The sequence below is a fragment of the Cetorhinus maximus genome, chromosome 10 (genome assembly GCF_964194155.1).
Source record: "Cetorhinus maximus chromosome 10, sCetMax3.hap1.1, whole genome shotgun sequence".
NCBI classification, from domain to species: Eukaryota; Metazoa; Chordata; class Chondrichthyes; order Lamniformes; family Cetorhinidae; genus Cetorhinus; species Cetorhinus maximus.
Window position 1 is genome coordinate 60,833,648 of NC_135888.1, and position 19,286 is coordinate 60,852,933.

At 43.0% G+C, this 19,286-nt stretch overlaps 2 protein-coding genes across 4 annotated transcripts in view; one reads left to right on the forward strand and one right to left on the reverse strand.

The window, feature by feature from the left end:
• Positions 1-19,286, forward strand: part of dock2 (dedicator of cytokinesis 2) — a 634,661-nt gene that overhangs the window by 289,385 nt on the left and 325,990 nt on the right. The window lies entirely within an intron of this gene.
• The window catches only part of LOC144685723 (protein INSYN2B-like), a 120,250-nt gene that overhangs the window by 32,896 nt on the left and 68,068 nt on the right, over positions 1-19,286 (reverse strand). The window lies entirely within an intron of this gene.

Below are 19,286 nucleotides of genomic sequence, written 5' to 3' on the forward strand. Positions count from 1 at the left end.
ACTGTTGCAGTAAAGGTGATCTTCTGAGATAGGGGCTTTGCAGAGGGAACCCTATTTTGTATTTAACATTGTTAGACTTGGTTCAAAAGAACTTGATGCTGCTACTGAATGCTTGAAAGTATCTTTGTAGCTTGCCCCCAGGGGGATAACATTTACTTGCCTGTAATATTACTCATTACATTTGTTTTTGTCAGAATGATCTTGCAAATCAAAAGGATCCAAAACAACATTATTTCTGGCATACAAAAATTCAAACCCTTTCTTCCTGAATTGGATGAGATACATTGGCTGGGACTGCTCCTTTTCTGCCATCATTTCTAACGTAAATGGTCTTTCCATTGCAATTCTAGTGAAGTAATGCTGAAGAGCAGAAGTATCTCCAAGCAATTACCTTTCCATTGATACTAAGAATAGGCCAATGTCCAGAATGTTAGCTAACTGTCTACCCCATGGCTTATTGCAATAGATAACTATTATAATCTTTTATGTAGACTTTACTGCAGCCACAGGAAATCCAAACACTGACCTGGAGAGCATGAAATTTACAATCACTTACAAATGGCTTCATCAGTTTAACAAATTACCTGGACTTTCCCAATTAGAGCACTTTTCCCATAGAGGATTCTTGACCATTAGTCATCAAAGACATAGGTTTGGATTGTCCGTGGAGTCTTGATCATTCTCAAGACCTTTAAAAATGGTGGGCAGGACCCAGATGCTGAAGTCTTGCCCCCATATACAGCAGATCCAATTTTTGACAGCAGGGAGAATGGGGCAGAGTGTGAATCACATGGACAGGAAATATAAACTCAGCATGCCATTTGAAATTAGAACTATTCCAATGGCCTTAACCAACAGTGTGGGAGTCACAAATTGATGAAGGAGATATAAATGTTCTTGAAGGGTAGATAAGGTCTGTTAAAATGTAATGATCTGAAGTTATTAAAATCCTCAGCCCTTTATAACATGATAAAAACTATGTTGCAGCTGTCAGTTAGAGTTAAAAAAAAACACACGCTGCTGGAGTACATTTATTGATGGGCCATCTAGTATAGCTAAGAAAAAAACATTTGCATCTGTTCCTGCAGTTTCAATAGACTTAATTGTTGACATTTCCTAAATATAGCTGAGCCCATTATGAATACTTTGCTGCATTTCAAAATCTCCAAAGCTACTAATCTCATTTTGGTGGGGGAGGAGGGGAGGTGGTGGGTGCTGAGTTCACATTTTGATTGGCAGTTTTAAGGGCATATTAAAGGTTTAGCTGTCTTTGGAATGGTTAGTAAATAGAAGTTTGTTTGTTTTTATAACAGATTAACCACTTGAGGAATTTAAAATATTTCAATGGATTTGATGAATGAGAGTTTTTCTTTCTGCATTGAGTATGTATGAGTGAGGGTTCTCTCAGATTGTTACTTTATTTTTTTTCCTCTCCGCATGGCTCCTGAGGTCTGACCATAGTGGCTATGGAGGTGGCATGTAGATATGACATGGCATGGAGGTGGCATGGGTGTCCATGGGGGGGTTATGAGGTGGCATGGGGGCTGTGTAGGCAGGTGAGGGCTAGATACCTAGCAGCCTTTTATAAAACAGGACCAAAGTCTCAGAGAACTGAGGTGGGCCTTCTAACAAGCTCACCTTGAACACTTGCCTGCTTCATTTGCCACCTCAAAATGACCCCTGGAGGCAGCAGATCCAACCCAATCATGTTCCTACATCTCCCACCCCAGAGCGAACATCATGTGTGCGGGCCTAGTTTCCATGGAGACAGGTCTGTTGAGTCAGGAGATTTCCCAACTGGAGCTTCCCATCTCCATGGCAAAAATTTGGTCCATAAAGACTCATGTAGAATTTCTACAATCGATACAGTTATATACAAATGATGATTGTACTTTAGGGCTGTAATGTTTTAGTTTATTTTTGGGATCCCTGCTCCAAATTCCCTTCCCTAGCTATGGACTCCATTCCTCACCCTAGCAGCAGTTTGAGATTAAACCAGTTTGTTTACAACCTTGGTGTCTTATTTGAGGTGAAAGTCCAACCACATATTTGCACCTTTAAAGATTGTCTATTTCCACCTCTGTAACATTACCCAGCTTCAACCTTGTCTCAGCTCATATGCTGCTGAAGCTTTGATTCATACCTTTGTTACCTCTCACTTTGACAATGCACACTTGGCTGGCCTCCCACATTTTATCCCCTGTAAACTTAAGGTCACCCAAAACTCAGTTGCTCCGTGCCTTAACTCACACCAAGTCTTGTCCTTCGAGCACCTCTGTACTTGCTGACCTACATTGGCTCCCAGTTAAGCAACATCTTGAATTTAAACTTCTTATCCTTGTTTTCAAATTCCTTCATGGCTTTGTCACTCCCCCTGTTATCTCCTCCAACCCTACTGATCTGAGATATCTGCATTCAACTAATTCTGGCCTCTTGATCACCCCCAATTTTAATTGCCCCCATTAGTAGCTGCACCTTCAGTTATTTGGGCCCCAAGCTCTGGAATTCACTTCCTCTCTGCCTCACTACCTCGCTTTCCTCTTTTAAGACACTCCTTAAAACCTACCTCTTTGACCAAGCTTTTAGTCATCTGACCTTAATATCTCCTTGTGTGGCTTACTGTCATATTCAGATTTATAATGTTTCCCGTGAAGCGCCTTGGGAATTTTTATTACTTTAAAGGCTCTATATAATATAAGTTATAGAAACGTAGAAACTAGGAGCAGGAGTAGACCATTTGGCCCTTCGAGCCTGCTCCGCCATTCATTATGATCATATTGAAATACCGACTAATAGGACTTGGAAATCTATGATGGACTGGCGTCCCGTCCTGGGTGTACCCCGCCTAGCGCTCATTGCCTGTTGAGATAGGCTCCGACTCCCCATGACCCTGAATTGGATGAAGTGGTTCTGGAAAAGTGAGTGAGTGAGGACTTGGAAATTACTATGAATGTGTTTGTGACCAAAGTCTAAAGCTAAACCTAAATACCTTTCACCACAAATAGTGAATAGCCCCTTAAACAATCAACACTGTGCTCACAATAAAGCTTTTTCTCATTTCTCATCTCATTTCATTTTTCCAGATTACTGTTATAGAATGATACCCCACAGAAGGAGGCTACTTGGCCCATAGGGTATGTGCTGTCTCTTTGAAAGTGCTTCCCCTTCGCTTCGCCATAGCCCCACAAATTTTTCCCTTTCAAGTATATATCTGGTTCACCTATTGAAAATCATTACTGAATCTGCTTCCATTACCGTTCCAGGCAAGGCACGCCTGATCAGAACAACGCATAAAAAGATTTCTCCTCAATTCCTCATTAAAGGGAACATTTTCTTGAATGACTCAAATGTTGTCTCAACCACCTTTCCTTAAGCATCTAATTCCAGGCGTTGAACATGTTCTACATAAAGAAATGTTTTCCTATGTCTGTTCTACACTGGTCCTATTTGCAGCCATGAACCATGCCCTTTTGACCTGTTCTCTTCATGTATCTCTTCAAAGTATCATTCCATTGTTTCCTTTCTTGACCCCATTGCGTATCTCATAAATCATCTTGGGATAATTTTCCTTTACCTTTATATTTGATCTTGTAATCTTGACAATACACAAAGCGATTTCAGACCTTGTCCAGTTTGTAGGGCTTAAATTTGACTTCATCAGCTTTCTTCAGTGTTTTGAAGATTCAAATCATCTTACCGCTCAATCTCCTTCCTGGATGCATAAGCTAAGCTCCAAAAGACTATCTTAATAATAAATAGTATCTTAATAATAATATTTCTTCTGTGCATTAGTTTTAGCTTAGTGGTTGCCGTTTTTGGACTAAGGCCCTGTCTGCACTATTTTAACAGAATCATTAACTTGAAATAAAGGAGTTGATGACTACCCTTAAATAATCTTAAACAGGAATTTAACACCAATCACCACACTATAAATAGTACACAGTGAGAGTTCAATTGCAAATTACTTTGAATTTCCCTTGTTGTTTTATTTTCATCTCCATATTGATGCATAGAAATTGAGTGAAAGGTTGCTGTTTCTTTAAATCTGCTAACTCCAGCAAATTTCCAATAAAAATTTCTGACACTTTCTCATATTAATCAGAGGTTATTGAGCCAGAGTTATAAGATAATCGATCGATGGCTGTCGATACTGACTGCTGGTCAGATATTGCACTTACTGAAATCCAAATGGAGCCCAAAATTCAAATTTGGTTTGGTCATTCCAAATAATGCAAAAAGATATCAACCCCGAGGCCCATGTACTTATACACTTCTAAAGGAAATGGGATATATACTTAAAATGGATTGATTTATAAGGCTATGTAGAAAAACTGGAGAATGGGACTAATTGAATCAGTCTTTCAAAGAGCTGGCACAGGTATGATTAGTCAAACAGCCTCCTTCTTGGCTACAGATTCATTGATCTTGCAAGGGTTTCAAAATGTTAAGCGCAAAAGACCATTCTTTAGCGAAATGATGGAGAACAAACTATTTCCAGATGATTGCTTTCCCAATATTAAGGGTGGGAAAGCAATTATTCTAGCTAAATCTGGTCCTGTGATAATAGTGTAGCAATATTCATGGAATAAGCTCTCACAATCTGTAGCCAAATAATAGGCAAAATATTCATGGAAACATTTGTCTGAACTCCCAATAATAGAGGAGGAGATAGATTTTAAAATCTATGTACAGAAACCACTAAAATTTAGAGAACAGGTCAGTCCATCCATAATTAACCATTGCCGGCCATAGGCATCTGTCTGTTTCAGAAAGCGACAAGTGGCTATAGCTTGGACACCACTCTGCAACAATATGGCTGATCAGGAATCTCTCCCGCCTGTCATGGGCATTTTGGAAGGATTAGTAAGAGTCAACAAGTACGAAAAATAAATAGGTTAATGAATTTTAGCCTTTAAGGGAGCTAGAATAAAAAGGGGAGGGGTTTTATGCTATCTTTGTATAAAGCTCTGGTTAGAGAGTACAATACAGCATTCAGTTCTAAGCACTGCACCTCAGGAAGGACATAATAACCTTGGAAGGGGTGCAGTGTAGAATCACTAGAATGATACTGGAGCAAAAAGTTTGAATTATTGGGACAGGTTGCACAGACTAGGCTTGTATTCCCTTGAGTAAAGATGATTAAGGGTGTTCCAGTTGTGGTGTTTAAGTGATTTGAAATAAGAGGTGTTATCAGGAAGCACTAGGTAGTGAAATCTGGAACTCTTTCCCTCAAAAAGCTGTTGAGACGAGTAGGCCAGGATCTTCCAATCCCATCGTGACGGGACGCACACGGGAGATCCTGCAGCCCAGCCGAAAGTCCATTGGGCGATCCCATTGGTGGATGGGGGCAGAAAATCCCGCCTGAGTACAACTGAACATTTCAAAACTGAGCGAGGAGGCAGGTAAATGGAGCTCTTTCGAGTTATCAACAGTCACAGATTGCAACTCTTTTCGAGTACAATCACAGTTCTTGGTTTCCGGGAGTGGGACATGAACCTACAACCCTCTGATTGAAAGGCGAGGGTGCTATGAACTGAGCCACAGCCACACAAATCAGCCATGGTCTAATTGCCACTCAACTTGTAAGCTTGTCTTTTGCTCTTAAAAAGATATATGGCCAGTTTCCCTTCTTTAAAATGAAAAGTTAAGCAATACAGCATCAATTAATTTTGGTGGGAATCCCTTCAATTAACTATTAAGCTGTGAGCATAAACAAATTCTACAATCTTGAATATTGCAAGACGTTTGGCAATTGCCCTCATGAGCTATAATTTGAATGCAATTAACTTATTGGATTAATTAAACAGTGCAACCAACATTGAGTTAACTTTAATAAGTTGGTTGCATTTCAAATTAGCTGTCGTGAACAAGCTCAGTTTGATCTTCTTAAGGGTTTATATCTTGAATTTAGCCTTGTCACTGATCTCTGAACTCTGTTGCATAACAATTTTGATGTTACAATGCCCAAAATGGCAGACATATATGCTAAATGTGGTCTTACCAAGGAACTGCATTGGTTGAAATTACTTGTTTTAATTGTTGATCAGATGCCTTCAAGAAACCTTGGATGAACCTTGTTGAGGCCTCATTACCCATGAGAGTAAATTTTGTGAGGTCTCACATCGATTTTACGAGGCATGGTTGAGAGAGCGTTCAAGGAGACCACATAACAAGTAATCATAGGCCTTCATTGCATATGCAAATTAGTAATGTCTTGTCCCTTGCTGAATTTCATGAGTTTTGCTCTATTGAATCTTGCTTATAAAAACTGAGCACACTGGAGTTGTCATAATATCACCTTCCCAATTAAGCCTCAGTTCTGCCTTCAATTAATGCATGCATTGCAGGCTGCACTATAAAGACCGCCTCGGACGGTGGCCATGGAAGTCGGAATCCGCTAAGGAGTGTGTAACAACTCACCTGCCGAATCAACTAGAAAAAAAAAATAAAGACTGCCTCATTTCAGTATCCTGGGTAATGTCCACAGAGGTGCATGGTGATTTCTATAGTCAGGCACTGCTAGAAACCTCACAATTGCATTTCTCCTCACAAAAGCAATGCAATTATTTGCACTTGGGGACAGAAACCTGTGTTTCTAGCTGATGCTTCCCATCACAGAAAGCTGAGGAAGGTGTTAACTTTGTAAGCATTGCGGGTGTCACTTCCTTGCCAAGAGTGCACTGCATGCTATTTGATGAGATAGGCCTCTCCTCAAGGTGCTTGAAAGCATGAGGCAGCGTGAAAGCCTCATGTTGTGGTGACCTTCGCCTCTATTCCTGCTCTAGATGCCAGGTGCAGATTGCTGACCTGTAAATGGCTCAGCTTGGAGGCAACCTATCTAGTGAAGTGGAGGGGTGCAGTCAAGACTCCTCTAACATGTTCAGGTTCAGGAGCCAAGAGAAGCTGATGTTTATAGACAGAATGTCTGAGGGGTTATTTGCCCTTCACAACCGCCACTTCCTGATTTTCAATCATACACCTTGTTTGGAACTCAAACAATACAAACACACGGATTAGGAGCAGGAGGAAGAGTGTGGAGTTGAGGTTACAATCAGATCAGCCAGGATCCTACTGGATGGCAGAGCTGGCTCAAGGGGCCGAGTTTATATGAGTAAGTCCATTCGGCCCTTCAGGCCCACACCACCTTTTGATAAGATCAAGGCTGATCTAATTGTGGCCTCAACTCCACATTCTGCCTACCCCTGATAACTTTTGACTCTCTTGTTAGTCATGAATCTATCTTCCACTGGCTTAAAACTATTCATTGACCCTACTTCCAGCACTCACTGGGGAAGAGAGTTCCAAAGACTCATGACTTTCTGAGAGAAAAAAAATTCTTCTCATTTCCATCTTAAATGGGAGACTCCTTGTTTTTAAACTGTGTCCCCTAGTTCAAGTCTCTCCCACAAGGGGAAACATCCTCTCAGCATCTACCCTATCAAGTCCCCTCAGGATCTTATATGTTTCAATAAGATCACCTCTCATTCTTCTAAACTCCAATGAACACAGGCCCACCCTGTCCAACCTTTCCTCGTAAGATAAGCCTCTCCATCCCAGGTATCAGTACAGTGAATTCCCAATGTTCCTTCCCTCTTTGTATCAGCATTGCTAACAGAATACTTATCCTTTCCTCTTTGTAAAGAAAGAGCAGCAACCAAAAGTAATGAATAGCACGAAGTTCCAAAGAACTTTTTAAAATGGCGAGATTTGTGCAAGAAAACCAAACAATGCATGGAGCAAAATTCAGCCCAGGGTACCTGGCTTAAAATCATTACTGTCCTTTAAGAGGCTGTGGAATAGTTCCCAAGCTGCTGTGAATGCCCAATTTCTATTTACTGGTGCTCTAGGGCCTTGCTTTGAAGGCACAGGGTTCACAACCCAGCCATGAGATTTAAATTGTGAAATGAGCCCATGCGTGTCTGTAGTGCAGCTTTATTGATGAAATCAGACACCCTGCAAATTGGGGCACCTGAGGTCAACTAGGCACCAGAATTTGCAACCCAAGCCTGCAGAGTGCAAAGCCCTGCACATCTCATGAGGCCTCAGATGACCATCTGTTCTAATGTGTCAAATAATTCACACTGTTGTCAGCCAACTTGTTACGTTGGTATTTTCACAGTGCTTAGTAAACACCACCAAATATTTTAGTTTGAAACCTATGACCATTTCCAATATTGTTATCATTAATATTTTTGACAATCAAATCAGTTACGTAGGATTTCCTTGCATTAAGTTTAGTTTGTCAGCCTTTGACTCAAGCCTCCTTGTACCCTTTTGAATATTAACAGTCTCAGTCGCACATGTTGCCTCTTCATATAGTTGACTGTCATCTGTTAGTCTATTGATGTCAGGGTAAGTTCTCGTCTCCACCATATAGGTGGGAATCTGGCAGAGGGAAACACCTGTCCGTCACTGAGTCAACCTGATTATTATTTCACGGAATGAAAACTGGGCAAATACTACAGAAGGCATGTGGTCCGCTGCACTAGATTACTGTCCATTTGAGATAGGATTAGAATTGACCCCATTAGTTCCATACCTCCCTCTTCTCAAGGTAATGAATGATAAAGGTCCAAATTCAGATCCCTCTATGTTCCACTTGGTATTGCTCTCCATCATAACCCCTGTACATTCATCACCATCTGTTGTTATATTACCCATTTACTCAACCAATTAGCTAGCTAACTTACCCCTTCATGAATTCTCACCTTCATTTAAAATGGCTGTATCAAATGTTAAATACTCAGATAGCGTTTTCACTTGGTCGTGCTGGTTTATTGGTACAATTTGCCTGAAATCGGCATCATGATTGCAGAACTTTCTAGTGTGAATTACATTCAACAACTTGAGTTTCCAAAATCCTTTGCATTAGTTTAAGAATCATTGTGTGAGAAGCAGGATCCAATTCACAAAATTGGCCATATTCCCAGGAAAGAGTTTATCACCATTGGGAGTATCCACTATTTGGCCTCATTTATAGGCCTTCCAGAAGGTTCTAAAAAACATAGGCCTATTGTTTTGGTGTAAGAACACAAATAAGCATGATTTAAAAGCTTTTGAATGTTTTTATTAATTCACTGAGAAACAGGCTACTGTACCCCACTATAACTAGCAAATGGCTCTCTAAATTTTTTTAAAGTCATTTTCAGTCATTTGAAATCCAGTTACTCTCAGATCTGGTTTGACAAAATGCTTATTTTTTTGTGATAAATTCATTTTCAACCGTACTAACCAAATTACCAAATTTAAATACATCAGCACATTTTTTAAAGTAAAATTTAAAATACAGTTACGCTGTAAGATGCTGTTCGATTGCACTGGCTCATGACAGACTTTGCAATGTGCAAATAAGTTTATGTGGAAACTTGACAGAAAGAACGACTTTTCAAAACTAACACAATTTTGGGAGCAATTTGTGTCTAGATTATCCATTGCTGCCAAAGCAGAAACTCTACCCATTTAGAACCTCCAAAGGTAGCCACCATTATGAGAACTTCAGCCAGCATTTTCTGGAAAGCTGGGTAAAGTTATGAGCCATAATACCTATAATCATCACTGGGTAGCTTTCTGCCTTGACAATGAGTGAAGCCAGGTTTCCAGGCCTTGAACTCTCAATATATCACCCATAGAGCCAAAGAACCATAGAAATGATATGACACAGGAAGAGCCCATTCAGCCCATCATGCATGTGCTAGCCAGAAAAAGATGAAAAAGAAACTAGCCACTCATTTTAATCCCACTTTCCAGCACCTGGTCTGTAGCCTTGCAGGTTATAGCACTTCAGATACAGATCCAGGTACCTTTTAAATGAGTTGAGCATTTCAGCCTCAACCACTGATTTAGGCAGTGAATTCCAGATGCCCACCACCCTCTGGGTGAAAAAGTTTTCCCTCATGTCCCCTCTAATCCTTCTACCAATCACCTTAAATCTATGCCCCCTGGTAATTGACCCCTCAGCTAGGGGAAACAAGTCTTTACTGTCTACCCTTTCTAGGCCCCTCATAATTTTGTACGTCTCAATTAAGTCACCCCTTAGCCTCCTCTGTTCTAAGGAAAACAGCCCTAGCCTATCCAAACTTTCCTCATAGCTGCAATTTTCAAGCCCTGGCAGCATTCTTGTAAATCTCCTCTGCACTTTCTCCAGAGCAATTATGTCCTTCCTGTAATGTGTTGACCAGAACTGTACACAAAGTTCCAGCTGTGGCTTAACCAGCGGTTTATACAGTTCCATCATTACATCCCTGCTTTTGTATTCAATACCTCGTCCAATAAAGGAAAACGTTCCACATTCTTTCTCTACCACCTTATTCACCTGTCCTGCCACCTTCTGAGCCCTGTGGAACACCACTGGAAACCGTTTTCCATTCGCAAAAACATTCATCGACATTACCCTTTGTTTCCTGTCGCTGAGTCAATTTTGGGTCCAACTTGCCACCTTTTACTGTATCCCATGGGATCTCAGTTTCTTGCTCAGTCTGCCATGTGGGACCTTTTCAAATGCCTTACTGAAATCCATGTAGACAACATCCACTACACTACCCTCATCAATCCTCCTTGTTACTTCCTCAAAAAATTCTATTAAGTTAGTAAGACACGATCTTCCCCTAATTAAACCATGCTGACTATCCCTGATCAACTTGTGCCTTTCTAAGTGACAGTCTCTCCTGTTTCACCCCTATTTCTTCTTGAAAACCAGTGGGAAATTGGAAGCCTTCCAGTTTTTGGGTTCCCTGCAGTTTACGTGGAAGTACAAATAATTTGTATCGAAATCCAATCCATCAGCTCTGTCAGGGCCCAGCATTACGTTTTATCAATACTTTTTGTTGTTGTTGCTGTCTATATTCAGTAATGTTTACACTGATGTCTCAGCCAGCACAGCCTGGCCTCCGCACTCTTCTTGGCTGCCTTGTGAAAGCTAATGTGAAGAACTCATCAAATGATTCAACCATGTGGTGCCCTTACTTGGCCTTAAGCGGCCAAACTTGCTGTTTGATTTTGGTAATCAGTAACCTGATTCAGTTTAATAGTTCTCTTGGATTCTGGATCAGCTTCGTTATGCTGTGGTGAAGTCCTTTTCATTTTAGCATGAAGAAATGTTATCAGGAACACTGAAGTGCTGTCCTTAATGCCATTTATATGATAAAAGCCAAGAACAGCAGAACTAGTGTTCAATGAGGTTGCAGATTAAATTATGGATGGGTTTCATTTTCCTTACGCCTCCAATCTTTGTTTCCTCTCTTTATGCCATTAAATCATGATTATGTTCACTGGGTGATTGCAAAGTCAAGTGTGTCTCTGGATTATAAATTAGACTTGTCAATTAAATCATTTCAACGGGCAAATTTCATCAAGTCAGAGATTCTGTAAGTGAAGATTTATCTAAATCATGCTTTTGACGGCTAATTGCTAGTTTTGTTTCAATTTTTAAAGCAGTGTTGAATCTTATTCATAAGAGCAGCTTTGAGCAGTCTTAATGACTGATTTGCCTTGCTTCGGGCAGACTTGTCCTGGCACACAGATTATCATGGAGGAAAGTTCTGCTCGTTGCAAGAGTCAGGCTGTAACGGTCTCATTGATGAGTTCCTGAGGTCGGTAAACAGTGAGTGAGGGGATTAGAGCAATTGCTAGGGAGATGATGATTGGGAATTGAGGGTCCCAAGACTGGCAGCACCACTTGTAAATTTCCAAAAGTTACTGCAAACATTGAATTCAATATTTTGAGATTGATTACTGGAAAAATACACTTCGGGTCATTTAGACTTTTAGCATAGTATAAAGTGTACACTATCAACTCAGTCACATGTTTAAATACCTCTCCCAACTTTCAATTCCATTGGCTTCAAAAGGCCTGGCTCTTATTTTAAGATTTTGCCCCTAGTTCTGGACTCCCCACCAGAAGAAGTAACTTTCCTGTAACTATCCTACTGACTCCCTTTTATCATTTAAACACTTCAGCCAGATCACCCTTCAATCTTCTAAACTCAAAGGAACACGAACCAAGTTTACGTGACTGGTCCTCATATATAACCTTCGAAGCTCCAGTATCATTCTGATGAATTTGCACTGGAACTCCGCTGACACTGGCAGTCTTCCTGAGGTCCCCAGAACTGAATGCAATACTCCAGATTGGGTCTGACCAAGGGTCTATACAACAGAAGCACACTTCCTCCTTATTATATTCCACATCATTTGAGATAAGGCCCAACATCCTATTTTCCTTTTTGAATGCTTTTCATGCCTATACGTTAGCATTTATTGATGTCTAGATTCAATTGTTGGGGGGCATCCTGATACCTGAACTGACCCTGTTCCCACTCAACATTTACACATGTACTTTCCAGCTAGGGTTAATGGATAGCAAGAAGGAGCAGGGAGCCAGGATAATTTCCACCTATCCACCCCCAGCACCCCACCCCCTCATCTCGACTCCAGCTTTGGAATGCTGAACGTAACTGTGGCTTCTATGCACACTAGTGCTCACGCCTAAGGGGACCTTAGATGGGCTGTATTCCTCAGTCCTACACCAGACTGTAGGAACATAGGATTTAGGAGCAGGAGTAGGTCAACATAACCCTTTAAGCCCACACTGCCATTTGATATGCTCATGGCTGATCTGGTTGTGGGCTCAACTCAATTTTCCTGTAAGAGCCTCCTGCCCCCCCGAATGTCGTACAAAAACTGAACTGTGAGCTGAATCTTTCAAACATCAGGGGTAGGATCTCTCTGTGGGCTTCTGAATCCTATCATCAGGCTGAAATGTGGGTCAAATGCTTGCACCGCGTGGGAAACAGAAATTTGTTGTGATTTTCTCCAGACTGGCCAATTAATAGCCTGAGGGGCAGGCTTGCTGTCCAATTAAGCAAGGTGTGTGGGTTCCTGAAGCTGGCAGAGGCATTGAAAGGAGCAGCAAGATGCCATGGCAGATAAATGAGAGCCAGGGTGCTTCAAAATGAAGGTGCCTTCTCTCCTTTTTATTAACTGAAGAAAAAATGGGTTCTGCAGCTGGGCCACCACTGTTGAGGAAGGGAGGAGCCTCTGTAGGGTGGTCTGCTGCTGCTGCAGCACACAGGTGGAGAAGAAGCCCCCCCCCCCCCACAACCTGTGCATCCCCATCTCCCACCCTCCATCACCCTGGCCTCTAGGCCTGCCTGGAGTACTAGCCACTGCACCACCCATCCCAACACAGGCCACTGGTTTCAGTGGAGGAAAGGTCAATAGAAACAAGAAAACAAAACTAGAACTTGGAGTAAATTAACTTATTAGTTTTGCTTTTTTTTACAAAACGTATTTGATGCTTAAAGAGGAGATTCTCTCCTGCACATCTCAGTGAAACACAATTTGGAACATTGCACTTTGCCCATGAGTGACCGGTCTCCATTTTGGCTTCTTCTTATTGCACTCTGGGTAAGATTCTGATATGAGACTACACTGAGTTATGCTCCGCAGCCCTGTTATAGACAATCCTGTCAGGGATGTACTGGTACATGAATCACAACAAGTTAGTATGCAAGTACAGCAAGTGATTAGGAAGACAAATTGAATGTTGACGTTTCTGGAATATCAAAATAGGGAAGTTTTATTGCAGCTGTACAAGGCCTTGGGAAGAGCACATCTGGAATGCTGTGCACAGTTTTGGTCTCCTTATTTGAATAAGATAAAAATATGTCAGAAACAATTCAGAGGAGGCTCAATCGACTCATTCTTGGGATGAAGGGCTTATCTTATGAAGAAAGGTTGAACAGGTTGGGCCTATACCTATTGGAACTCCGAAGAATGAGAGACGATCTTATTGAAACATATAATGTCCTGGGGGAACTTGACAGGTGGACACAGGGGGAATGTTTCCTCTTGAGAGAGAGACTAGAAGTAGGGGACACAGTTCAAAATAAGATGTCTCCCTTTTAAGATGACGATGAGGAGCATTTTTTCTCTTAGAGGGTCATTAGTATATGGAATTCTCTTCCTCAGAAGGCAGTAGAGGCTGGGTCGTTGAATTTATTCAAAGCAGAGTTGGATACATTTTTGATAGACAAGGGAGCCAAGGGTTATGGGGGGCAGACAGGAAAGTGATGTTGAGACCACAACCAGATCAACCATGATCTTATTTAATGGCGGAGCAGGCTTGAAGGCCGAATGGCCTACTCCTGCACCTAAGTCCCATCTTCCTACGTAGGTTATTTTTGCCTCACAGAAACATATATTTAAACTAGCCACTTACTTATAATCCAATTTTGGAGACAGTACCATATCGATGACATTGCCAACAGCACTGAGCCTTTTTGTGACTCAAACTATTTGTACTTCAATCTAGTTATCTGACTGTGCATAACTACTGCTTAGGTCTGCTCATGCATATTAAATTGGATGAAATTAATTTTTTCTAAGTGCCATGGTCAAGTATATTAGTGCAAGGCTAAATGAGAACACTGGTGGAATTGCATCCGCCTTTCCTTTCTTCAACAATTGATTTCTTAATGGTTACAGAACTATCCACCAAAAGCTGATGGGATTCACAGCATAAAGAAAAAACAAGTAAATTTAGTTCCCTGAGTGAATAGAGAAGGAAGATTCTTATAACTGCCCTGAAAATATATACATACAAATGCTGAGTTTTAAGACATAGTACAAGTTGTTTTAATGAGAGTTCTTTTGAAGCTGTGTGCTAGTTTTACAAATCACACAAAGTTGATTTTTAGTCTTTGTAATCAAAGTACTTCAATTATTCATGACTGAAATATTTTCAATTATCAAGGGCAGTAGTCGTCAAATATTAATGTTCCATTTGTTAATGGCAATAAGTATGGAATCCTCATGCAAGTTTACACAAAGCAATTCTTGCTTTGCTGTGGTGAGTACTGTATCGATAGTTGAGCTTTCGGAAATAAAGTTGGGCCTAGGAACTAAAGCTATGTACAATTAACAGAAGATTGTCAGAGTTCAAGAAATAGAGGGTTATAACTAGTGACCTCTTCAGTTGACCATGTATAGAATTATAGAATGGCCAGAGTACAGAAGGAGGCCATTTGGCCAGTTGTGTCTGTGCTGGCTTCCTACAAGGGCAACTCACCTAGCCCCACTGACTACAACCCACACCCCCACCCCCCCCCGCACCTCTATCACTTTTCCTACAGCCCTGCAATTTTTTGTTCCTCATATAATTATCCAATTTTTTTTGAAGGCCTTGATCGAATCTGCCTCCACCAAGCTCTCAGACAGAGCATTCCAGATCCTATCCACTAATTGTGAAAAAAGGATTTTCCTCATGTTGTTGATGCTTCTTTTGCCATTCGCCTTAAATGAGTACCTTCTGGTTCTCAATCTTTTGGCCAACGGGAACTGTTTCTCTCTCTTCTCTCCAGGCCTCTCATGATTTTGAACACTCAGCTCCAGACCTCATTATAGCTTCAATCCAAACACTGGCAAAATAGGTGAATTCCAGAGGTGAGGTAGAGTAACTCACGTTGACATCAAGGCTGCATTTGGCCAAGTGGAGCATCAAGGAACCCTAAATATTGAGGTCAATGGGAGTCAGAGGAAAATCCATCAACTGGCCGGAGTAACATCAAGCATAAAGGATGATGGCTGTGGTTGTTGGAGTCCAATCATCTCTATCCAAGGATATTGGTGCAGGAATTCCTCACAGTGTCATAGGCCCAACTATTTTTATCATCAATTACTTTCTTTTCAACATAAAGTCAGAAATGGGAATGTTTGCTGATGATTGCACAATGTTCAGCACCATTTGCAATTCTTCAGTTAATGAAGCAGTTCATGCGTACATGCTGCAAAAGCTGGACAACATTCAGGCTTGGGATGATAAACAGCAAATAGCATTCGTGCCACACATGTAACAGGCAATGACTATCTCCAGCCAGAGAAAGTCTAACCATCTTCTCGTGATATTCACTGGCATTACCATTGCTCAATCCCCCACCATCAACATCCTGTGGTCATGCACCATTGTCCAGAAACTTAATTGGACCAGTGATATGCTATAACAGCAGGTTAGAGGCTGGGAATTTTGCGACGAGTAACTCACCACCTGATTCTCCAAAGCCTGTCCATCATCTACAAGGCACAATTCAGGAACGTGATGGAATATTCTCTACTTTCCTGGATGAGTGCAGCTCCAAAAACACTCAAGGGATTCAACACCATCCAGGACAAAGCAGTCCGTTTGATCGGCACCCCATCCATGACCTTAAACATTCACTCCCTCCACCACCAGTGCACAGTGGCAGCAGTGTTTACCATCTACAAGATGCACTGCAACAACCTGCCAAGGCTTCATCTACAGCACCTCCCAAACCATGACCTCTATCACCTCAAAGGACTAGAAGCTGCCAAGCTTCTGTTTAAATCAAACATCATCCTGGATTTGAAATATATTGCCATTCCTTCATCATTGCTGGATCAAAATCTTGGAACTCCTTCCCTACCAGCACTGTGGAAGTACCTACACCACATGGACTGCAGCAGTTCAAGGAGGCAGCTCACCACCATTTTCTCAGGGGCACTTAGATATTATCAATAAATCTTTTTATTTTACCATGGACTGCAGCACTTCAAAAAGGCAACTCTCCACCACCTTCTCAAGGGCACTTAGACATTGTTAATAAATCTTTTTATTTTACCAAGAACAATTTTTTTTTTAAAAGCGCTGTACCTGCTCTGGGGTTATTTGATGTGACAGTGCAAAATGACTACATCTAACTCGCGCTGCACCTGTCCTGGGCTTGTTTGATGAGACAGTATAGAGGGAGATATACTCTACATCCATCCCATGCTGTACCTGCCCTGGGACTGTTTCATGAAACTGTGCAGAGGGAATTCATTGTACCTGCCCAGGATGTGGTTTACCTGCGAGTGTAGAGGGAGTGTTATTCTATAACTAACCCATGCTGTACTTAACCTGAGAATGTTTGATGGGGATACTGTGGAGAGAGCTTTACTTTGCAACTAACCCATGCTATACTTAACCTGTGAGTGTTTGATGGTGACACTGTAGAGAGAGCTTTATCCTGTAACTAACCCATGCCACACCTAACCTGGGAGTGTTTGATGGGTATTGTATGTGAAACCGATTGTACTTGCCCGAGGAGTGTTTAAAGGGATAGTGTAGAAGAAGCTTTACTGTGTATCTAACCCCATGATGTACCTGCCCCAAGACCATTTTATGGGACAGCGTAGAGGAAGCTTTACTCTCATAACCCATAGTATTACTGAGCTGAAAATCTTTGATGTTCACGCTATGTGCCTTACCTGCTAAATTGTCCAGCTTGAAACATTAGGTCAATGGGTAGGAAATTTACAAAAAGACATGCACATTAGGGAATTCCAATGACCTAGATATGCCACTGAAAGATCATTCTTATATTTTAAGGTATCTGAATCTTTGAGATGCGACTGCTTTATACCATGCTCCAGCCATTATCCATTGTATCACATGTTATTTGACAAACAGTATATTCAGAGTTTGGGGGTGAGTGGAAGCATGGATAATCTTTAAAGCAGGAGACAGTCCACATATGACACGTTATTATTTATTTCACCGTTCTGAAAACTTACTATCCAATTGTGTTACAGAAAATAAATTCCTCTTGCCAATGCCTTTCGCTCATAAACTGATGGCATTTCAGTGGGTCAAGCTAGAGGGTTACTGTTGTACTGGGGTTGCTTTCCATCAATGTAATCAGAGAAAGAGGTGACTTAAACAGATTTAGACAAGGACACAAAACATCTGAATATAAATTTTAGAGCAGGTGAATAGGCTGAAGTTAACAAAATAACAGCTTAGATGCCTGTCATTCTCTGCAATTTATGACACTCGAGTTTGTTTTGTCAGAGTAGGATTATAATGAAGAGAAGTAAGAAGTTTTCTCTATTTTTTTTGGAAAAATTTTGTCTCCTGTTGCAATGATTAGATCAAATAATGGTTCCAATGCTTCAATGCTATTAGCTTTAATAGAAGCATTCAAAATTATGAAGGGTTTGGTTAGAGTAAATGAGGAGAAGCTGTTTCCATTGGCAGGAAGGTCAATAGCCAGAGGATACAGATTTAAGATAATTGGCTATTAAGATAATTGATATGATAATTAAGATAAGAACCACAAGGGAGATGAGGAGAGTTTTTGTTTACACAGCGAGTTGGTCATGATTTGCAATGCACTGCCTGACATAGTGGTGGAAGCAGATTCAATTATACCTCACAAAAGGGAATAGGATGTGTACTGGAAAAGGGGGAAAAAGCACAGCAATGGGATAAGAGTGGGGAAAATAGGACTAATTGGTTGTTTCAAAGAGCCGGCACAAACTTGTGCGGGTGGCGGGGGGGGGGGGTTGGGTTGATGAGGAGGTGTTGGGGGGGGCAAGGGGCAGGTGGGGGGGGGGGCAAGGGGCAGGTGGGGGGGGGGGCAAGGGGCAGGTGGGGGGGGGGGCAAGGGGCAGGTGGGGGGGGGGCAAGGGGCAGGTGGGGGGGGGGGCAAGGGGCAGGTGGGGGGGGGGCAAGGGGCAGGTGGGGGGGGGGCAAGGGGCAGGTGGGGGGGGGGCAAGGGGCAGGTGGGGGGGGGCAAGGGGCAGGTGGGGGGGGGGCAAGGGGCAGGTGGGGGGGGGGCAAGGGGCAGGTGGGGGGGGCAAGGGGCAGGTGGGGTGGGGGCAAGGGGCAGGTGGGGGGGGGCAAGGGGCAGGTGGGGGGGGGCAAGGGGCAGGTGGGGGGGGGCAAGGGGCAGGTGGGGGGGGCAAGGGGCAGGTGGGGGGGGCAAGGGGCAGGTGGGGGGGGCAAGGGGCAGGTGGGGGGGGGCAAGGGGCAGGTGGGGGGGGGCAAGGGGCAGGTGGGGGGGGCAAGGGGCAGGTGGGGGGGGGCAAGGGGCAGGTGGGGGGGGCAAGGGACAGGTGGGGGGGGGCAAGGGGCAGGTGGGGGGGGGCAAGGGGCAGGTGGGGGGGGCAAGGGGCAGGTGGGGGGGCAGGGGGCAGGTGGGGGGGGCAAGTGGGGGGGGCAGGGGGCAGGTGGGGGGGCAGGGGGCAGGTGGGGGTGGGCAGGGGGCAGGTGGGGGGGGGCAGGGGGCAGGTGGGGGGGGCAGGGGGCAGGTGGGGGGGGGGCAGGGGGCAGGTGGGGGGGGCAGGGGGCAAGTGGGGGGGCAGGGGGCAAGTGGGGGGGCAAGTGGGTGGGGTGGGGGGTGAGGGTTGTGGGGTGGGGCGCGGGGGGGGCGGTTGGGGGTGTGTGTGTGTGTGGGGGGGGTGGTTGGGGGTGTGTGTAGGGGGGTTGGGGGTGTGTGTGTGTGTGGGGG